At 37.5% G+C, this 20,956-nt stretch overlaps 1 protein-coding gene and 1 long non-coding RNA gene across 6 annotated transcripts in view; both read left to right on the top strand.

The window, feature by feature from the left end:
• LOC131434820 (uncharacterized) overlaps positions 1 to 20,956 on the top strand; it is a 424,990-nt gene that overhangs the window by 192,233 nt on the left and 211,801 nt on the right. The window lies entirely within an intron of this gene.
• LOC131434831 (uncharacterized) lies at positions 5,526 to 7,081 on the top strand. 2 transcript variants are annotated; one of them, XR_009230408.1, is made up of 3 exons: positions 5,526 to 5,928; positions 5,989 to 6,346; positions 6,399 to 7,081. It is a non-coding gene; the product is annotated as an uncharacterized LOC131434831 (long non-coding RNA). The 2 variants fall into 2 exon arrangements; XR_009230407.1 differs by having other exon boundaries at positions 5,527 to 5,928; positions 5,980 to 6,346.

Below are 20,956 nucleotides of genomic sequence, written 5' to 3'. Positions count from 1 at the left end.
CAGACTGTATTTTTTTTAAGGGCCGTGAAATACTCAGAGTATGAAGTGGAGCGAAGGAATGTAGAAAAATTCATGCATTGAGAGACTCCAGTTCTTGTAGCATCTTCTACCGGATTGAAAATGTTGTATACAATATAGATAGCAATATAGCAGCTTCTGACAAATTTTCGGCAATCACCAACACTGCTTACAGATTTGATATTGTAATTCAGGAAAGAATTTACGCGAACGATAATGTCGTAAAATATTAATGAAACATGTCGATCATTAGCGGCTCTTACACGTGACAATAGTATTGTCAATACCGTCAATCCATTCGTAATGTGTCCGCATATTCAGTGAAAAAAACAAGGGTTCAAATCTTTAAACATTTCAATGTAATATTGGAATCTTGAGAGAAAAGTTTTTTGCACATATTTAACAGTTGCCTTTCTGGAGAGAAAGTACTGTCAGATTGATGTGCAGTTTTGATTTTTTGATAATATTCTCATCAATCCGATGAAGTTTCGACCCCACGATCAAAAGTATTTGAAATGCTCCTTGTATTGGCAATAATATTGACTCTGTTTTCACAAAAAAATGACAACCGCAATCACACACAGAAAAATCTAGCCACCTGTCCATTTACCATCCTGAGTTTTATAGACGATCTAACCAGAGATGCCAGGTCTGCAAATCTGCACACTGAAAATTATTTTTACCTATATTTTTTAAAGCGAAATCACTCATTGTCGAGCTCTTCTATAGGCTACCCAAAATTTGGTCGTTCTCTACCCGAATAAAAAATATTGTAGAAAAACAATACGATTTGTTGTTACAAAACGTTTCACAATTTTGCTCTGACCATTAAAAATAATTTAATATATTGTTTTACACTATTCAATTAATTGTGAACATGCTTTTTACAATAGGATGTATAGGTTGATAAGTATCGTAACAATTCAAATCATAAAATTATCTCGTACATATTTTCTTGGAAAACAATTAAATGTACAGTTTGCATATTGTTTGATACACCACCCGTACAATGAATTCAATTGTGAATCGTTGAACAAATTAATGAATGGTTGAAAATCTCGTCAAGATACAATAGAATGTATTGTAACCCATAGATTTAATTGTGAATCAATTGTTTATGCTGTAAAATCAATGGTTTATTTTTTTACGTGTACTCAAACTTTGAGTTGATCGTAAAAAATGGGTATCGGGCATTGTTATGGCATAACACTTTGGGTAAACTTACATTTACCTAAATTTTGAGCTCTTCACTCGTTACCTAAAATTGTGGAGATGCACTTTAGTTGATTTTGGGAAGGTTTTGAACCTGGATTCTGTTCGTTTTTTTTGTATTAGTTCCTACAGGGTACTATCTTTTTGGCAACACTATTTTTGAGAAATCACACGTGAATCGTGTTTAGTGTCATTGTCAAACTTGTTCAGTTTGGTCTATAATTTAATCATGAATCGACTTACGAGCGAACAACGCTTGCAACTTATTGGACTTATTGAATATTGCACATGGACCATCTAAAGCGGAGCCGCGGCCAACATTTGCATGAAATCATCTTCGAACATTAAATTACATTGAACATTCTATCGGTTCCAACAAAGATTTCACAATTTTCTCCTATACCTGAATTGACAGACTGTCGTATATTTTAAATCTGTCAAAAATAAAACTCGAGCTTGATGATCTCAACGCGAAGATTCAAAATCTGTTCTATATATTTCTATAGATGTATTGGTGCTGTGTCTATTCACTCTAATGTTTCAAATCAGAAACAAACAAACAGAATTAATGATTTCGACATCGATATGAATGTTTTACAGAAACTTCTAGAATTTCTGGATCATAGCGAGCTAGAGTGCTTCTAAATGAAACTGTATTATTCAGTGCAAAACATTGATAATTTCTGAAATGTCATTCGACGCTTTGACATCTCGTCTATCAGATTTCGATACAGATACTCACGCAAAAAAAGTACGGGTGTGTAATGTCAGAGACATAACTGGATGTCGTGAATACGAATATGACACGCTTTATTTATACTTCCGAATTCGAATTGATAGTTGATCGATTGTTTGAATTGTGCAACTTCCCCCTCTTTCATTACTAGAATTTTAAACGATGCGCCTAGACTAGATTACAGATTAGTTACATTAATCATTCTGAAACGCAATTAAATATTATGAAATAAGCAGTATAGTTCTTTATAATAAAATAATCGATACGTTGACAACGACAGCCAAATTCGAAATGAATGGCTTCCGAGTCGGTGCTGTGCATTTTATATAGCAAATCAAAAGGAAGTTCTACAAACTGCAACTAATTTAAAAATGGACTGTATAGAGTACAGAAAAGTAAAATTTCGCTTAATTCTTTGGGAGTATTATTATGGTTCTAAAAAGAACCGATTTGAAGAATTCTGAAATTAATAACTGGAACTGAGTTCAAGAATTAAATTTAGAACATAGAACAGACTCAGAACTCAATTGGATTTTAGTTCTAGAACTACAATCATTTTCCAGAATCCAATTCAGCACGCAGACTCTGAATTCTAAACTCATATTCCGGAACTAAGCTCTGAAATTTGAAGACGATTTTTCGCCATGAATAAAAAATGGGTTGTATAGAGGTACAGTAAAGTAAATTCCGCATAATCCTTTAGGAGTATTATTATGGTTTTAAGAAGAACCGAATAGAAGTCTGGAATAGAGAACTGGACCCTGAGTTCAAGACCTAAATTTAGATCCAATAACAGACTCAGAATCCAGTTTCAGTCGCTGCTGGTTCTCGCCTTGGTGGCCAGCAAGCGAATAAGAGATGCGACCTGAGCGTTTGAGGTTTTTACTAACCACGCAGAAGGTGCATTCTCCGTCGCTGCTGGTGGAAAGTTTAACTCCCGCTGCTGCTGCTGGCTGGTCCTCTCGCCTCGATGGCCTGCAAGCGAATGAGAGATGCGACCTGAGCGTTTGAGGTTTTTATTAACCACGCAGAAGGTGCATTCTCCGTCGCTGCTGGTTAACTCTCGCTGCTGCTGCTGGTTAAGGTCCTCTCGCCTCGATGGCCAGCAAGCGAATGAGAGATGCGACCTGAGCGTTTGAGGTTTTTATTAACCACGCAGAAGGTGCATTCTCCGTCGCTGCTGGTTAACTCTCGCTGCTGCTGCTGGTTAAGGTCCTCTCGCCTCGATGGCCAGCAAGCGAATGAGAGATGCGACCTGAGCGTTTGAGGTTTTTATTAACCACGCAGAAGGTGCATTCTCCGTCGCTGCTGGTTAACTCTCGCTGCTGCTGCTGGTTAAGGTCCTCTCGCCTCGATGGCCAGCAAGCGAATGAGAGATGCGACCTGAGCGTTTGAGGTTTTTATTAACCACGCAGAAGGTGCATTCTCCGTCGCTGCTGGTTAACTCTCGCTGCTGCTGCTGGTTAAGGTCCTCTCGCCTCGATGGCCAGCAAGCGAATGAGAGATGCGACCTGAGCGTTTGAGGTTTTTATTAACCACGCAGAAGGTGCATTCTCTCTTGCTGCTGGTGGAAAGTTTAACTCCCGCTGCTGCTGCTGGCTGGTCCTCTCGCCTCGATGGCCAGCAAGCGAATGAGAGATGCGACCTGAGCGTTTGAGGTTTTTATTAACCACGCAGAAGGTGCATTCTCCGTCGCTGCTGGTTAACTCTCGCTGCTGCTGCTGGTTAAGGTCCTCTCGCTTCGATGGCCAGCAAGCGAAAGAGAGATGCGACCTGAGCGTTTGAGGTTTTTATTAACCACGCAGAAGGTGCATTCTCTCTCGCTGCTGGTGGAAAGTTTAACTCCCGCTGCTGCTGCTGGCTGGTCCTCTCGCCTCGATGGCCAGCAAGCGAATGAGAGATGCGACCTGAGCGTTCGAGGTTTTTATTAACCACGCAGAAGGTGCATTCTCTGTCGCTGCTGGTTGATGATTCCACTCCCACGACGTCTGCTTCCATCGAACGCACGAAAAGAAATGATCGATTTTCGACCACGGTTCCCCTTTTATACGCATTCAGTTGAAGATATGTGCCTGACTACCTCAAAATCGTCGTCCTTGCGCGAAAAACCCAAGCGAAAGTAAAAAGTTTTCCGCGTTGTTTTCAAATTTTAAGAAAACTTAATTTTTGAGTTGTTTGTGGTTATCGCACACTGTTCAAAATATTATCCTGAATTCCTGATCATATTTTTGATGAAATGGTGAAAGAATTATGTTGCTACCATTAATACAAGTCGAGATATTCGCGATTAAGTTCTGCCCATTCTTCCATATGGCTAATTTTGAAAAGGCGCCCCATAGTAAAGTAAGTCGTATTCACGACAAAATCAGATCAAACAGTGTTCTGTTCGTGTTTCAAATATTCATTAATTTAAAACAATTTCGTCGAGCAGTTTTAAATCTGTTTCAAATTTGTGCTCGAAAACTAGTACTAAATATCATCGCTTGATATGTTTTAGTTGTAGCAAAAACAAATAATAATAACCCTAAGTCCCATATAAACTAACCGCCAATGTTTGGTTCACAGCATGAACAAGTAAGCCTAGCCAATTCATTGCGATAGTTTGAAAATGTGGAAGAAAATCGTTTCTGACAATACTTTATGCTAGTTGCTCCGGTGCAAAACAAACTGGTTTGTTTATGTTTATCTTTGCTGTATTAAACTGCAACAATCAGTCTAAATATCGCCGGCACTAACACAAAAGATGAAAAATGAACACGAACACTCACGAATCAACAAATATCAGTACAATCGAATATACAATCCGGTAGTTCTATTAATCACTAGTGAACCAAGTCTCGTTTTTGTATATTTTCATTTTACTCCAGTTTAAACTAAGAAGTTGTTTACTCAAATGTGAGATCTATTTATTCCGTGCGGCTCTTTCTTTTGAAATATGGAGACGCATGGTATACAACAACAACAACAAAAAAGCCCGTTACAATGATCCATGATCAACCACGCGGCTCCTCCTATAACTAATGTGCGAACGCAGATTGTTAAACATATTTACCAGTTCGTTTTAACCTAAAATATTCATTGTGGCTTAACCATTCTAGATTATTGTTTAACTTACATTTTGCTTGTAATCTTGATTATCAGATAAAATCTGTTTGTTTATTAATTTTTCACTATAATAAACAGTAACTATGGTGAACTTATTCTTACCCTTCAGCGTTGCTAGTTTTATTGAAAATTCGTTAAAGTACATTGTCACTCTGACAGTGTACCACACGATGCAAAATGTGTCCTTGAAAATTTGTCGAAGTATTCCGTATTATAATTTGTATTTGGTTGTAGCTCTAAAGTAGGTCAGTACATATAAAATAAAACAGCGTTGTGAATAACCTATGTGACAGGACGGTTGGCTTTCCAGTACTATTCATTACATACACAAGCAACTGCATACCTCTTCAATGTGAAAACGGAAATGCAATAATTTTACAACAGACTATGGAACGGTGTGTTATTTGACTCACATTTTTCGGATACAATATTCAATTCTGTAGCAAAGAAAATAACACACTTCATTGTAAAAATGTTTACACCTCTATTCGATCATCTTACTGTTGATGAGTTTTGACATTTCAATTTACGGTGCACGTTGAAATCAATTTAGCAAACATTTTCGAATCAGTAACCAAATCATGTTGGTAGTTGGACCTCAAATCTTTACAGTTTAAATTTACCCAAGGGGCAAATCACTCTAAACTCTAGACAATCTCATACTAATAAACTCATTTCATTCCAAAATAATCTTCTCTAATCTCAATTAATCCCAACTAGTCTAGATAAGTTTGGGTAATTTTAAACTAATCCAACCTAGTTTTGCCTAATCTTGTTTGAAGTGTATCTGTCATTCGAGCTCGCAAAATAAAGTGTATGGCAAGTAAACAAAGAACGTTTTTAAGATGCTTTCTCAGGTAAATATATAAATATGGTAATCTGGTAAAAAAGTACATCTGTCATTCGAGCTCTTGAAGAAAAAAAAACCCGATTTCGAAATATCGACTGTGTTTTGAATAAAAGGTAGCAATTCCTGGAACAGTTCGTGAAGCCATATCAAGCGACTCCCACCGACATCTGATCCGGTAGAATCATTCTAATAACGATGCTGGAATCAATCGTCATCGCGGAAGGAGAATAAATATACAACGGCAACAACTTGGAACAAATTGGACATCGTGGTATAATTTTCTATCACTGCTGATGCAATTCAATCATCAAGCTCAGTGGGACAACGAGACGAGACGCAGTTGACGGTCTAGTGTTTCCCTGTAGTAGTGATTTCAATCATGTTCAGAAATATTACGAATACGACAACTGTCTCGGATTTCAATAGTAAGACTTTGACTTTGACTCAACTTTGATCTAAACTATAAACTATTTGCAGATACAATCAGCCAGCATTTCGTACCCGAATAACCAAGCGGATCATAGCAGATGTACCAAACACAAAAGTAAGTAGCTGGACAAGCTTCATCTCTCACACAGATGTACTCGATATTCCTACAGAATTACCCGCCGATTTGGTTAAGGAAACGGTGTCCCTGTTTAAAACATGGATGGTAACAATGCAATTCCACAGCCGAAGTTCTATGAGGATTGCAGTTCAACAGCAATCAACATATTTAGAAGCAGCAACATACATATGTTACAGTAATAATAATAATAAGATTCCTGAGGTTTAGTAAATGTACAAATGAGGTTTAGTAAATATACATAGACCCGTTGAGGCATTCTCGCTAGGTGTGGAGAGTTGTACAACTAATCCTCCTACTAACGGTGTTCTATTGTTACTGTGTTGGATACAATAAATTTTTTATTTAGATTGTGTATTACTACATCGGAAATGCAAAGACCATTTATAATGAAATCGATATAATCATTCCCAATGGGTCAAAAGAACCAAAGGTAGATTTCTTGTGTTTATTTTCTCTTCTGGTAATAACATCAATTTTCTACGTTTACAAATTTTATTGGAAATTTAGCGCAATTATAATTATGATGTAAGGTAAACTAACTTATTCTGTCTATTGGGAGTTCGTGTAATGAAATACAATAACTTTTACTTAAAACAAGACAACAATTTTAAATAAATTGACCTGCGTTGAGCAGTTGCATAAAGAAAAAAAAACAGAAAAAAAACAAATACTACGTTGACAGCTTCTTATGTCAAAATAATGATCTCGGCTAAACTTTTCTAATCCCATTTTAATCCAGCGAGATCCCTGTCAAACTTTTTTACTCCCGGTAAAAGTTGTTCGAGTTCAGACAAAGTTTAGAGTGATTTGCCCCTTGAATTTACCTAATGTTCCAATAAATAATGCATTCAAAAAGAGTTATTTTTCATTCAAGTGATTTGAAATTTCGACTAGAATTTAAATCGTTGTGCTACTGCTCTGGAAGCATTTGCAAATTTTAACTCGGATGTTATTGATTCTCATCCCCGGTGGCAGGCTACATTTCCTAAGCTATGCCGGATATCTTTCCCGACGGAGGAGGTACGGGAACTAGAAATTGAATTCCATAACAACGTCTATTGTTTCACGCAGTAACTCATTGCAGTCCATTTGCATGGTTCTTCTTTCGAATGAGCTTTTTTGCAACCACATCACTGATGGATTATGTGTTTGCCCAAGTATACATCCTGTGTTTCAGGTTAGATTACCTCAGCTCTTTTCCGGAAGAGATTCCGCGTACTGGGTTCCGTGTGTAGCAGCTCTCTTGGCCCTGTTAAACTTTTTACCTTCCCTTTTTTTCTCGAAGCTGTTCCTGTTATTCAGTTCCATCAACAATAATCACTATTTGTACAGTGATGGTACGTTGATGGGCAGCTGGGATTAAATGCATTCTACATGACGTTTTACCAAAGCTGTGCCGTAATTCTCTGTTGATGCTCTTACTATTTTAGAATATCTCAATGTAGGATGGGTTACAGGAACTCGAAGAAAACCTTCACCGGTGTTGTTCATGTTTCGATACGGTTTGGATTAGTACTAGTGTTATCCTTACCAACGTAAGTCCCTTTTTCTGTATCGCTCCTGGTTTCTGAACAGGTGCGCCATCCTGTTTAATCTCAATCTTTTGCTTTTTGCATGATGGAAATTCACTCGAATATATTTAATTGTGTTTTCGTTCATTTTACCGCTCCCGAAGGGGATTAATTTATTCCCGGTGTTTTCGGTGAAGCGAACACCTTGGTCCCACTTTGCTGTTGTTGGACATTTTCTCGTTAAACACCTAACACATTTCTTGTTTAATTCCACGTTTAGACTCTCGATGAACCTTTTCCGTTTATATTTACCCTTTCGTTTGTCGTTTCGAGCATCAAAACCATTTCTTTACGGTAATGATCAAAATGTTGAGCACAAACTCTTTAACACTAAACCCGATCCCATAAATAATAAAAATTAATGCAAAATTTTATTTTACTATCACTTTAAGCTACAGTTTAAAATCAAGTGAAATCAAATTCAATACTTCAATATCCCTCTGAATGTACCTTGAGATTAGCAGGGGAAAAAAGAATAGTAGAACACGTCAAAATCGATTCGCTGCCAATATCAATAACATACGTCTTATTGCTGAACGTATGTTATTCGTAAAAGCCCGGCCACGTGACGTTGTTAGGTAACGCAGGATAGAGTATGCAATACTTCTTACACGAGCATGTCGAATCGTATTACGTTAGCGGAAAAAAAATTGTGGCGGAAGATTTCTGACTTGGATGGCGAGAGGAAAAACGATCGCTTTTCACGGGGTCCACCTGGGCTCGCATCCGCAGCCACCTTACATAAGGTCACAGAGTTTCCTATCTGATTATTCAGCAGTTGTAGCTTAAGAAATATTTCAGAAAATTGAGTGGAGGTTGAACGAAATTCTCGATAAAATATCAGATGGTATCTAAACATTTAACAAACTACGGTTTATCACATGAAAAGCTAAAGAGCTAAAAATTGTCACGTATTTTCAATGACAGAATACATCCAACAGACTCATCCTCTTTTTATTACTGTCTCGCAAATAATCACATTTAAAACAAACGAAGAGAGAGAACAAATTCTCGTCTATCACTTCAACAAAAGAGAATATCAATGCCAACGTCACTCGTTTCCCTACGACAAGACAAAACCAAAATATCATTTGCAGGAAAATTTAGTCGGATTTCAATGTTCATGCTCTCTACACTATATTGAAAATCTAGTGCACCATTGTCAATAAAGTTAGAGCTAGAGCTGAGAGTGACATTTATTTCTCGCCATTTCCGTGTATAAGTGAAGATTTTTATTAACAACTATCTCCACTTATCATATGAAATATCTTATCGCATTTCAGAACATAATAAATTGCATAGTCATTGCTTAAACGATTTTTTCACGATTCAAGTCTTCCATATGGAAAATAAAGACCCATGATTTAGTGTAAAAGATGTGCATCATTGTGTGTTATCAGTTTTACTAGTATTTGGTTCTATGATCGTTAGAAAAACTCAAGTCTTACAAATAAGATGAATAAACAGTTTGAAAATTGTGTTCTCTCTTTCATCTGCCCTTTCAGTCATTTTCGGTTTTTAGTGCGAATTACATACTGTGCAGTATCAATACTCAACAGAAAGTGTGAGAATCGATAATGACAGAAAACCAATTCACGATGATTTTTACCCGTTGGTGCTCGATTATGTTGTAGTTTTGATTTGCAAAGATGTTCTAGTGTGTAATTACTTCAATTTATCATATTTTAAAAACTGTTTTTAGTCAATCTTTATTTAGAATTGAAATTCTACTGATTCTCACTGCAGAGTTTATTTTAATTTCGTTTTGTCATGGAGGATCGAGTGACGTTGGTAATTATACGCTCTTTTGTTTCAGTGAGAGACGAGAATGTTTCACCTCTCTCCGTTTGTTTTTAATATAGTCGTTTACAAATGAGACAGTAAAAAAAAAAGAAAGAGACTGTTAGATGGTTCTGTCATTGAGATGGCGTGAAAATTTTATTCGCTACTCACAAGAATTGAGTGATTCACTATTTTCATCATATTTGCAATTAATAGATTAGTTTGTCCTTGGGTTGGATTTAACAATGATTTATTGAAAAGTTTCCCACATTTCTTTTTAAACTTACCATGAATACGTTTGCAGATAGCCTTTCTCAGATACATTGCCCACTGTTTGCAATTCATTGCTCTTCTTTGGACTATTCTTGAGTTTACTGTCCACTAAAACTGTGCTAGTGCCCACTGGTGGGTTGTAGGAACCACTTTGGGAATCAGGCTCTCAGGCTCTAACCAAATATAAACTTCAGATTACGTTGTCCAATACGATGGATTGAACAATGTTGGGTCAGTCAACGTGAACCAATAGGCTCTGTAACAGTGTAATTTTATTGACTTTTCGTTAATAAGCGATGGCTAGTTCCGGCCAAATGCCATGGAAACAATATAAGTTAAAAATGAAGCAAACATATGTTCACATTCAGCACATTATGATTTCTTGCTTCGATTGACTTCAATGCTTCGTGGGATAAGGCGATAACAAACTAAATAAATTTTAAGCTATAATTCTAAGTCATTTTTACACGCTCTATGAACATCACTCATGGTTTGAGTTGCGATTACTCAAATTCATAAACTGGAACAAAATTTCAAAATTTGAGTATGGATTTGAGTAAAGTAAACTCGTTGCCGTGAGTTCTCTCGCATTTATTCATACATACAGCGTTGAGTTTTTAAACATTTGAGTGAAAAAAATACTTCTTGCAGTTCAGAGCGTTTTCATTCTCGGAATATTCTTATCGAAATAAAGAATGCAAGAATACGTCGTTTTCCATTGTCGTTTCTAGATCCGGTTTTGAAAACATGAATCAACATCAATCATCGATGTTTTGTAGTTTCAATATGCTTAGTGAAAAGCCCAACATAAGGATATCAAAATAATTCAATTTTGACTCCAAACCGTTCAAAAGGAAACGGTTTTGAATCACTATTTTGCGCATTCAAAAAAAAAAGAATAACTTTGTATATGAAAATAACGAAAAGAAGTTTCTTCATTTTGAGAGTCAGGAACTCAAATTTTGAGTTGAACTTACTCAAATTTTGAACAAAACATTGTTTTCTTATGTTGAGTAAAAATTACTCAAGTTTTGACAATTTCGTCCCTTAACTCAAAAATGAGTAGATAGGTGGTAACTCAAGTTTAGAGTACGTGCACTTTTAATGAATTTGAGTGATGTGTCACTCAATTTTGAGTTATGTTCAATGAGGGTGTATGGAACAAAAACCAACTGACTGCCCTCTTAGAAAAAAACGTTCAACGGTGGACCTTCATTGGTCCAATGAAAGTCCAATCAATCGTTCAACGGGAGGCCAACACGGGACCTTCGTTTTCCGATTTTGAAACAGACCATTGTACCGAATGTCAATTTTTTCGTTCAACAAACCCGGCAAACAGAGGTCCATTGTTGATCCATTTTTAATATGAGGAGTTGGAGCCCTGTTGGACTAGTTTTACTGCAGAATTTCTGAAGTTTTATCCACTTATTTTTTTAAACTAACACTACATACCTGCACAATACTTCTATTTCATGTAGAATAACAACAAATTTTCTTCCTATGTAAATTTAACACTTCATTTCCACACTGTTTTTGCAAGAGAAAAAACAACAAACCGTTCCAGCAAACTGAACGAATATTTCGTGCAATATGTCGTTCAACAAGCGCTCAAAGACCATCAAAATAGAACGGCCTGCTGAGAGGGTGGTTACGTATAGGATACAGTGTTGCCATATTTACCGATTTTTTAATAACATTATGCTTAAGGAAAAAAAAAGTAATATAATTTGAATTTTTATACTCGGTCTTTGATATAAAATAAAGATGAAAAGGCGGGTGAGTAATGTCAGAGACATAACTGGATGTCGTGAATACGAAAAAACTGACACGCTCCCATCACTTTTCCGAATATCAGTTAGTTGATTGATTGTATGAATTGTGCAAGCTTTCCTCTTTTTCACTAATAGAATTTGAAGCGATACACCTACATTAAAGTACAGATTAGTTACATTAAACAGCTACTATTCTACAACTATATATTCCAAACTTGAAACAAATCCTTTTTAATTTGCTAATATAGGAAGCTAGGTACAACAAATTTGTTGTTTATTTTTATTGAAGCTATGAAGTTCGAAAATATCTGATTCTTCTCGAAATTTCAGTACGAGACAATTGCAATGGCCTGGTCTAAAACGTATCTACGATCTTCGGTATGCAAGAGTGATTCTAATAATACAGATTAATCTGTATATATGGCAACCCTGTTTCGCAAGGCATATTTTCACACGACCCCATACTAGTATAAAGATGTGTTCAACATTCGCTTTCGCATTGCCGTTCGTAATTGAATGTGTTAGTAATGGTACAAATCTGCTTTTCTACCTGTTTTCGGAGCCATCGTTCTGACGGTGTCTCGTACGTACAGAGTGGCTGCTTTAACTTAAATGACGCTATTTCTTTTTTTTTTTTTTTTTGCATAAATATCTGTTTATTAATCTTATTTTTGTGTATTACATCAACATTTTACAGTACAAGTGTTTTGACCCTTTGGCCTTTCATCTTTGTTGTTCATACGATTCGTTATTAATATTAGGTGTGTTAGTTACTCTTGTTTTACATACTAATGTTTAATCATAATATTTATTTTAATTATTTATAAAATGTCTACCTACTTATAACTATCCCTAACCTAATACGTACAAATTTTGAATTATTTGTATTTCAGAGATTGAGCACCTCTCTTCAAATTTCGTGCAGTATTGTTCGAATTTTTGTTCTAGTATATCCAGTGAGGCCATCTCATGTACTTCACTAGTCCTTGTCCAAGGGGGTAGATTTAGAATCATCTTTAAGATCTTACTTTGAATGCGTTGAAGCCTAAGTTTGTGTGTTCGTGCACAACCCCGCCAAACAGGGACTGCGTATTCAATTGCGGGGTAGATGATTTGTTTATAGACAGCCATCTGATTCTTCAGGCATAGTTTAGATGTTCTACAAATCAGCGGATACAGAGACCTAATGAGTATGCTGCATTTTTGAACGATTTTGTCAACATGTGACCTGAATATCAGATGTCTGTCAAAGGTGAGTCCTAGATAGATAACTTCATCGGACCATTGAATGACCTCATCACCGAATCGTATTCTGCATTCGTCTGATGGAACAAGTTTTGGAGATCTTGAATGTGGAAACAAGATGACCTGAGTTTTTGCTGCATTGATCACAATTTTCCAGCTTGTAAAATATTCTGTTAAAGCGTCCAGACCTGTCTGTAGTTTATTTTTCAGAGCATTAATGACACGACCTTTGTAAAGAATGGCAGTATCATCAGCAAATTGTGACAGAACACCACCACCTGGAAGAGGTGGGATGTCTGATGTGAAAATGTTGTATAGAATGGGACCTAGGATACTTCCCTGGGGTACACCAGCAGGAATAGTAAATCTTTCTGAAAGTGCATTATTCAGAGAAACCTGGAAGGCTCTATCTGCAAGATAATTTTTGATAATTTTAATAAGATACATGGGAAAATTATACCGATGCAGTTTAAACACCAGTCCATCGTGCCACACATTATCGAATGCCTTTTCAATATCCAATATTGCCATGGCAGTCGTTTTGGACACTGATTTGTTTTGCTGGATGACGTTGTTAACCCTTGTGAGCTGGTGGATGGTGGATCTTCCTTTCCGGAACCCAAACTGTTCTTCCAGAAATATATCCTGTTCATCTGCGAAAGCAAGAATTCGCCTTTGTATTGACTTTTCAAACAGCTTGGATAGGGCAGAGAGTAAGCTGATGGGCCGATAGCTCTTGGAAAAGGAAGGATCTTTCCCCGGTTTCAAAACTGGGATAACTTTAGCTAACTTTCACATTGAAGGGAAGTAACCAAGCTCCCAGCACCTGTTAAAAAGTTTAGCTAAGAAGACAAATGAGCGAATACTCAAATGTTTCAGCTCAATGTTGAATGTGTTGTCGAAACCGGGGGCCTTCATATTTTTAGATTTTTTCACAAAAGCCATCAGCTCATTCGCAGTGACTCTACTTTCCTCAGGAACTAAGCTGTCTGATTGGTCAACCTCAGCTACGCTATCAGCAACGGCTCTTTCATATGGACTAACAATGTTGAGTCCTAAATTGTGAGAACACACAAACTGCTGGCCTAGCGCATTTGCCTTCTCTACTGGTGTGATTAAAGGTATTCCTTCAGCTGCGTCCTGGGGTGACATCAGAGGAGGAATAGGCTTCGGTTTTTTCTTAAGCACCTTCGTTAAGGACCAGAAGGGCTTTGAATGTGGGAGAATTTCTCGAAGCTTTTGCTGGAAGTTCCTGTTGCGAAGCTCAGATATCCTTTCCTGGATTATCCTAGTTAAGTTGTTATAAGTAGTCTTCCTATCTAGGATGCCAGTTCGTTGATACTGCCTCCGGTAGATATTCCGAAGTCGGATGAGTTTCTTGGTGACACTGTCGATTTGAAGAGAGGAACTCGGCATATGTTGTACTGGAACCGTCCTATCACGAGCGACTGTGATTGAATGCTGGAAGGAAGATAGGGCTGCATCGATTTCCATCGGGGAATCAAGTGGTAAATCGATATTAATAAGTTGGTCGGCGATATGTTGAAATTGGACCCAATCGGTGCGATAATAGTTCCTCCGAGGTTGAATAGGCACTGTTTCTGGTGAAGATCCCTACGTCAATATTACTGGAAAGTGGTCAGAAGAGAGCTCGTTGAAGACAACCGGAGAGCTGTCTATAGCGATGTTGCTGATGAATATATCCAAAATGGAATGAACTCCCGATCTGGAAAGTCGCGTTGGTTGATCCGGAGCGAAGATGTTGTATTGTCCAGCTTCGTAATCTTCGGCAAGTACGAATCCGTTTCGATTCTGTCTTCTGTTTCCCCACAGCTCATGCCGTGCGTTCAGGTCCCCAGCAATGATGAATTTGTTTTGTCGTCGAGTGAGCATAGCCAGATCTCGCTTCAATGATGCACACGTACCATCTCGAAGATTGGTTTGTTTGGGGCAGTACGCTGCAATGATGATGATGGGTCCCATCGTCGTTGTAATCTCAATTCCGATGGCTTCTATGAGTTGCAATTTAAAGGCTGACAGAAGCCTGTGCTGAATGGATCGTTTAATGGCAATGGCAACTCCCCCTCCTCTGGTAGTTGCCCTGTCGAGCCTGTGAATCCTGTAATTGGAAATAAAAATAGAAATTTCAGGTTTAAGATGAGTTTCAGTTAAAATAGCAATATCAGCAATATCTCTTGAAGAAAGTCGGACAATTCAGCAGTTTTGCTCCTGAGTGAGCAAGCATTCCAATTTACTATAACCAACTCATTATATTGCATATTCGATGATGAATGTGCCTAAGGCGTTGATTTGCTCTAACCGCGTTCTGCAGTTTCGTAGTTTTGTTGTCATTGTTTCAAAAATGACGATCAGTTGTTCAGCAGAGAATAAATCACCAGAGTCATCCTTTGCTTGTGGTTGATTATTGCCCCATCCAGGAGGGATTCTTGAGGAAGATTCTTTTTGAGATCCAGCGGCTGAAGTCTTTGGATTGCTGCGAGGAAGTGGCGGCAAATTCGGAATATCCCTCTTCGGTGGGAGCCGTGGGAAATTAACTTCATCCTTCTGTGGAACATTCTTGCGCGTTGATTGTTTGCGGGACGCCTGTTGTCGAATTTTTGTGAACTCAGCACGTTTGGGACACGATTTGCTAGTAGATGGATGGTCGCCATCACAGTTCACACATTTTACAGCGATGTCATCTAGTAGGCAATCGTTGGTATTGTGTGGTTCGGCACACTTCCCGCACCGACTTTTCATGTGGCAATTCCTCGCTCCATGGCCGTAGTTCAAACAGTTCGTGCACTGTGTGACATCCCGATGTACCGGTTTATACTTTTGCCATTCGATGATTATGTGAAATAACGATTTAATTGTTTTCAGTTGACTCATGGTGATGGAGCCCTTCTCCAGATGAATCAGGTACAGTTGATCTCTAAACTTTTTGTCCGTATTATGGCGCTTCATTTTAAATACCATCAAAGGCTTTAGTCCAGCCTCCGACAGTGCCTGCTTTAGTTCGGCTTCCATCATGTCGGGTAGTCCTCGAAGTACAACCTTCATAGGTTTGTTGGCGGCAATATCGTGTGTGAAGTATTCCGCTTTTGTCTGCTTCAGATAGCATTCCACTCCTTTGTAGTGGTTCAAAGCCGGAACAGTTATTTTGTAGCCTTCAGTACATAAACGGATTGTTGCCTGTAGTCCTTTGCTGATCAGTGTGTTGAAATCCGAGCGTAGAGTTGGTGGGAAGCCCTTCAGGTAGAAAGGCGGCATTTTTTCCTTCTTCTGCAGTTCCTCTTCGACATCTACTGGCAGATCAGCATATTGGTTTTTACTCAGCAAACGGTCGTTTACCTGTACATCACTTGGCTTCAGACGCTTAGCATCCTTTGGATCCTTCTCGGATCTATGGCGGTTTTTACCCATAGCTTGGGTAGGTAGACAACTGCGAATAAAAAATAAAACAAAATCGAAATTAGTCGTAGTAGGTTATTCGTCTATCCACATCGAGTGTTAGATGACGAATGACGCTATTTCTCACATCACATTTCCTTTTATACGAGCTAGTGGTAGCGGTGGATGGACGTCCCCTTTGTTAGACTTCCTTTCCTATACGCAGAACGGGAAACAGTGAAACGATATAAAAGAGAGAGTTAGCAGAGCGGCAGCCAGTACTGAATTGGTCGTCGAGCTGTTAACTGCGTATTGTGGAATTTTTACGCAGAAACACGCACACAGGAGGAACAGTTAAGGGCAAGGCAAAGTCCCGCTTAAACCGTGCTGGTCTGAAGTGCCCAGTTGGCGGCAGAATCCATCGTTTGCCTCGGAAGGGGAACTACGCCGAGCGTGTCAGTGCTGGTGCATCGGTCTGTCTATCTGGCGGCAGAAAATCATCCCTCGCCATCTGCAGCTGGCCATCCGTTGAAAACCCCGTCCTTTTCAGGATGCCCACATCACTGTGATAAAGAAATATTTAGAATTGCTTTAAGTCTAGCCAGTTCTGATACGCCTGAAAAGTAGAATGCGCAAATCAAGTGGAAACATTTGTTCTAACAATCTTTGTTTTCGGCCGCATACTAAAGTTATCGCGACAAAATTACATATTGATCTGTGGCAACTCTGTTTCGCACGGCATATTTGTAAACTAGTATAATAATGTGTTCAAAATCATCACTTTCGCTTTCGCATTGCCGTTCGTAACTGAATGTGTTAGTGACGGTGCAAATTATTTTAACTCCCATCTTGATGAATCTTTTGGTAGGAAATATTGAGATCTGAGATGGTTCTCGTGTGTGTCTTGTTTCGGCAATGGGCCTTGCTGGACTTTTTGGCTGCCTTTTTCGGTGTCATTGTGCTGACGGTGTCTCGTGCATTCATATCGGGAAACAATGAGACGACAGGTCCTCGATGTTGCTGTCGTTATCTTGTTTCGGGAAGAGTTGCTCAGCAAATGGTAGGAAAAATGAACCATTCAACTTTTATATGGATGCTCTTGTATAGATACAGACATCTCGCGTTCTGATTGGCTGGTGCTGTCATGGGTTAAATCAAACAGGTTTTTCAATAGTGTACTATTGAAAAACTTCAATATTGTTGTAATACACGTTCAAGTTGAAGATTTTCGATTCTATTGGTAGTTAGATTATATAAATCCTTCTACAGATCACTGAGCTATGAGCTTTCAAAATACGAGAAAGGCAAACGCGCCTTATGAATTATCTTCTTTGATACTCGTTTATACCAAACATTTCAGAAAAGTTTAATTGTGAACTATTTAAGAATATGTCACACAACTGAAAGTTTTATCATAAAATTGTGATCATATTTCCGATGGCATGTAGCAAGAATTATGTTGATTCGTTAGATATAACAGGAGATATTCACGATCAAAAACTTATCACTCTCTCAGAGGGTAAATTTTGAAAAGGCGCCCCATAGTAAAGTAAGTCGTATTCACGACAAAAATGTTTTGATGTATGCATTTTTGTTTATTATCTATTAACGTTAAAAATAACTAATTGAGCATACTTTTGCTGTTGATTTTTTTGCGTAATTTTTTATCTTCTACTGTCTTCAAACGAAATCCTATAAATCGCTTTATTCAAACATGTTTGAATTGTAAATTTAATTTGTAAAGGAAGATTCATTATTTGCACATGTCTCAGGTATAGGAGATGGTAATAAATTCTTGTCAACTTTTTCCACCTATACGTATTCATCGCCATGTCACTTTTAACGATGGAACATTACAATCAGACAAGTTGAGTAGTGAAAATCATAAGGCAAACCTAATGATACATCAAAATCACCATTTCATCATATTAATCTGAAAAATATAGTTCTGCAATAAACATCTCATCTATCACTATTATAGTTTTCATACGAACAACTTATGAATTCCACAGTATATGAGAAAAGGTATGTTTATCATAGAAATTTCGCACAATGTTCCTAAAAGTTTCGTATGAACTCCAATTTTTGTGACTTCATAAGGCGGTCTTATGATTCGCATAGGATATTCTTGTGGCTGAAAATCATACGAAATCATTATGAAATTCCTGATATTTTTTGCCTGAGTTCAGTAAAACAGTCCGACTTTTTTCATCTGAAAAATATAACCTCAAAAAAACATCTATTTATTATATTTCATTAACTTTCCTACAATTTGACTTTCGCCGCAATTTTGATGGCAAGAAATATCTCTTTCATGTTGAATGCAAAATCGAGCCCATTGTTTTACGTATTACCGAATCTTTTGGAAAGCAGAAAAAAGTAAAGTTTGTATAGAAATGCTTAGTGCGACCACAGTGTACAACACAACACTTCATTCTTCTCGTAAAAGTAAACACACTTCCGAATTAACACTAATTTAACTAATCTTTTTTGGTTACACTTTGATTCGCTGCACGCTCGTTCAATGTTACTCTAAAGTGAGTACAATTTCACTCACTTTCGTTGAAAGTGGGTAAAGCTTGTTTACTCACTTTTGAGTAAATATGGTATTTGTCAAATTCTAAGTAACATTTACTCAGTGCTACAAATGGAAAAATTAGCTCGAGTGAGTAAATATTAATCAATATCATTCGAATGGAACAAGAAATTCTTTGCTTTAAACAAACACTAACTTACTTCTATCCAACGAATGAAGGAAGCCGCTATATGTTCATCGGTCATTGGAAAGGATCCGTCTGCCTTCCTACGTTGCCCACGTACTGGCATTTTGTACAGCATCCGTAGAAATGCTCTGATGTATTCTTATACAGAAAAAAATAAGTAAAATTCTTGCTATATGACTGAACACTTTCTTACCGTCTTCAACCTGCGCGAATTGCTTTGAGGTGTATCGTAAGCAATTCGATAATGTGCCCTTATAATCTGGTTCCGCCTCCGACAAAGGGAAAAGTTCAGTGAACGAAAATTTTCACACAACATTTTCAAAGCACTGTGAGTAAAACTTGTTGTCAATTTAAAAACTGAGTAGAAGTTACTCAGTCTTCTAAATCAATATTACTCACTTTTTGACATTTGAAATAAATAAGCAAAAGTGAGTACAAATTACTCACTTGAGAGTAACATTGAACGAGCGTGTAACAAGAAAAACGGCATGTTGCTGATTTAAATTACTCAGTGTTGCCATTATAAATATTTATTACAAATGAGATTGAAAAAAAAGGTGAAACATTCTCTGAAACATTTTCTGAAACACATCACATCCAAAGGAAAAACACATTGAAGCAAAGTAAAAATCATCGAATCTTGCATCTTAGCGAATTTGCACATGAAATCTTAAAACAAATCGCTATGGCTATTGTATTGAAATGAAAAAAGCATATTAAATTGTAGTGCATATGAATCGATTGTGCAAATTTTCACCAGTGTAGGTGAAAACAACAAACATTTCCTGTACGGTAATTGAAGAATCCAACCAACTCTTTTGCGATCGCTGCGCTGCCCGCAGCTTTGAACTAAGCGATGGTGATAATTTTCAAATTTTTCTTGAAGATTCGAACAAAATGCTGGGTTTTTATTTTTTTTTTCTTATGAATCGAATACTAACATACAAAAACGTGTGAAAATTTGGTAAAAAAATCGATCATTAATGATTCAGTAACTTTCCGTGGTATGTTTGATTGATATTTATGGAGAAATTGTAACATGAAATACCAAATTTGAAGAAGTGAGGTTGGGTACTGTTTTCATATCTGGGATATTCTTTGTTTTTTGGGTTGGATTTTGAGATTATTTGATAAATTATGATTACAAGTTTTATGGCTAGTCTATTTACTCATGTTTTATCATCTAAATCAAATCTGTATGTGAACTGAAAATTTCAAATTTCATTCGAGATTGTCAAGAGTATAGGACAATTTGAAATCATATGTTTGATGACAACACGTGAATAATCGTTTTTCTTACCCATATTAGTAAGGTTTTGCCGTCTGCATTCTTTCAAACTCAAGTAAATTGAAAAATTCGCCAAAAATGTTTCTAAATGCATGGGATATGTCAAAACACTCACCATAACGCTATCTCGTGGTGACCACGCTGATTGGATTGTTCAATATTGAAATTCTCTTGCTAGCAAAGCCTACTGCGACTTCCGGTGAAACCCTCAACGAGTGAACGATTTTCATCCGTACTTCAGTGACTCCACGCTGTCACATAGCGAGGGTTTCACTTGTAGTCCAGTGATAAGAAAGTCCATTGGACTATAAACGAAAACTAACTGGCAATACAGCTAAATCGCTGAGCCATCAATCGGCGTCATCTCAAGTGAGGTAAACGCCACCAAAAGTTAAGAAGAAGAACTACTGCTGTTCTACT

Source organism: Malaya genurostris, chromosome 1 (genome assembly GCF_030247185.1).
Source record: "Malaya genurostris strain Urasoe2022 chromosome 1, Malgen_1.1, whole genome shotgun sequence".
NCBI classification, from domain to species: Eukaryota; Metazoa; Arthropoda; class Insecta; order Diptera; family Culicidae; genus Malaya; species Malaya genurostris.
The sequence above is the reverse complement of the archived record's forward strand: the minus strand, read 5'-3'. Positions and strand labels throughout refer to the sequence as shown.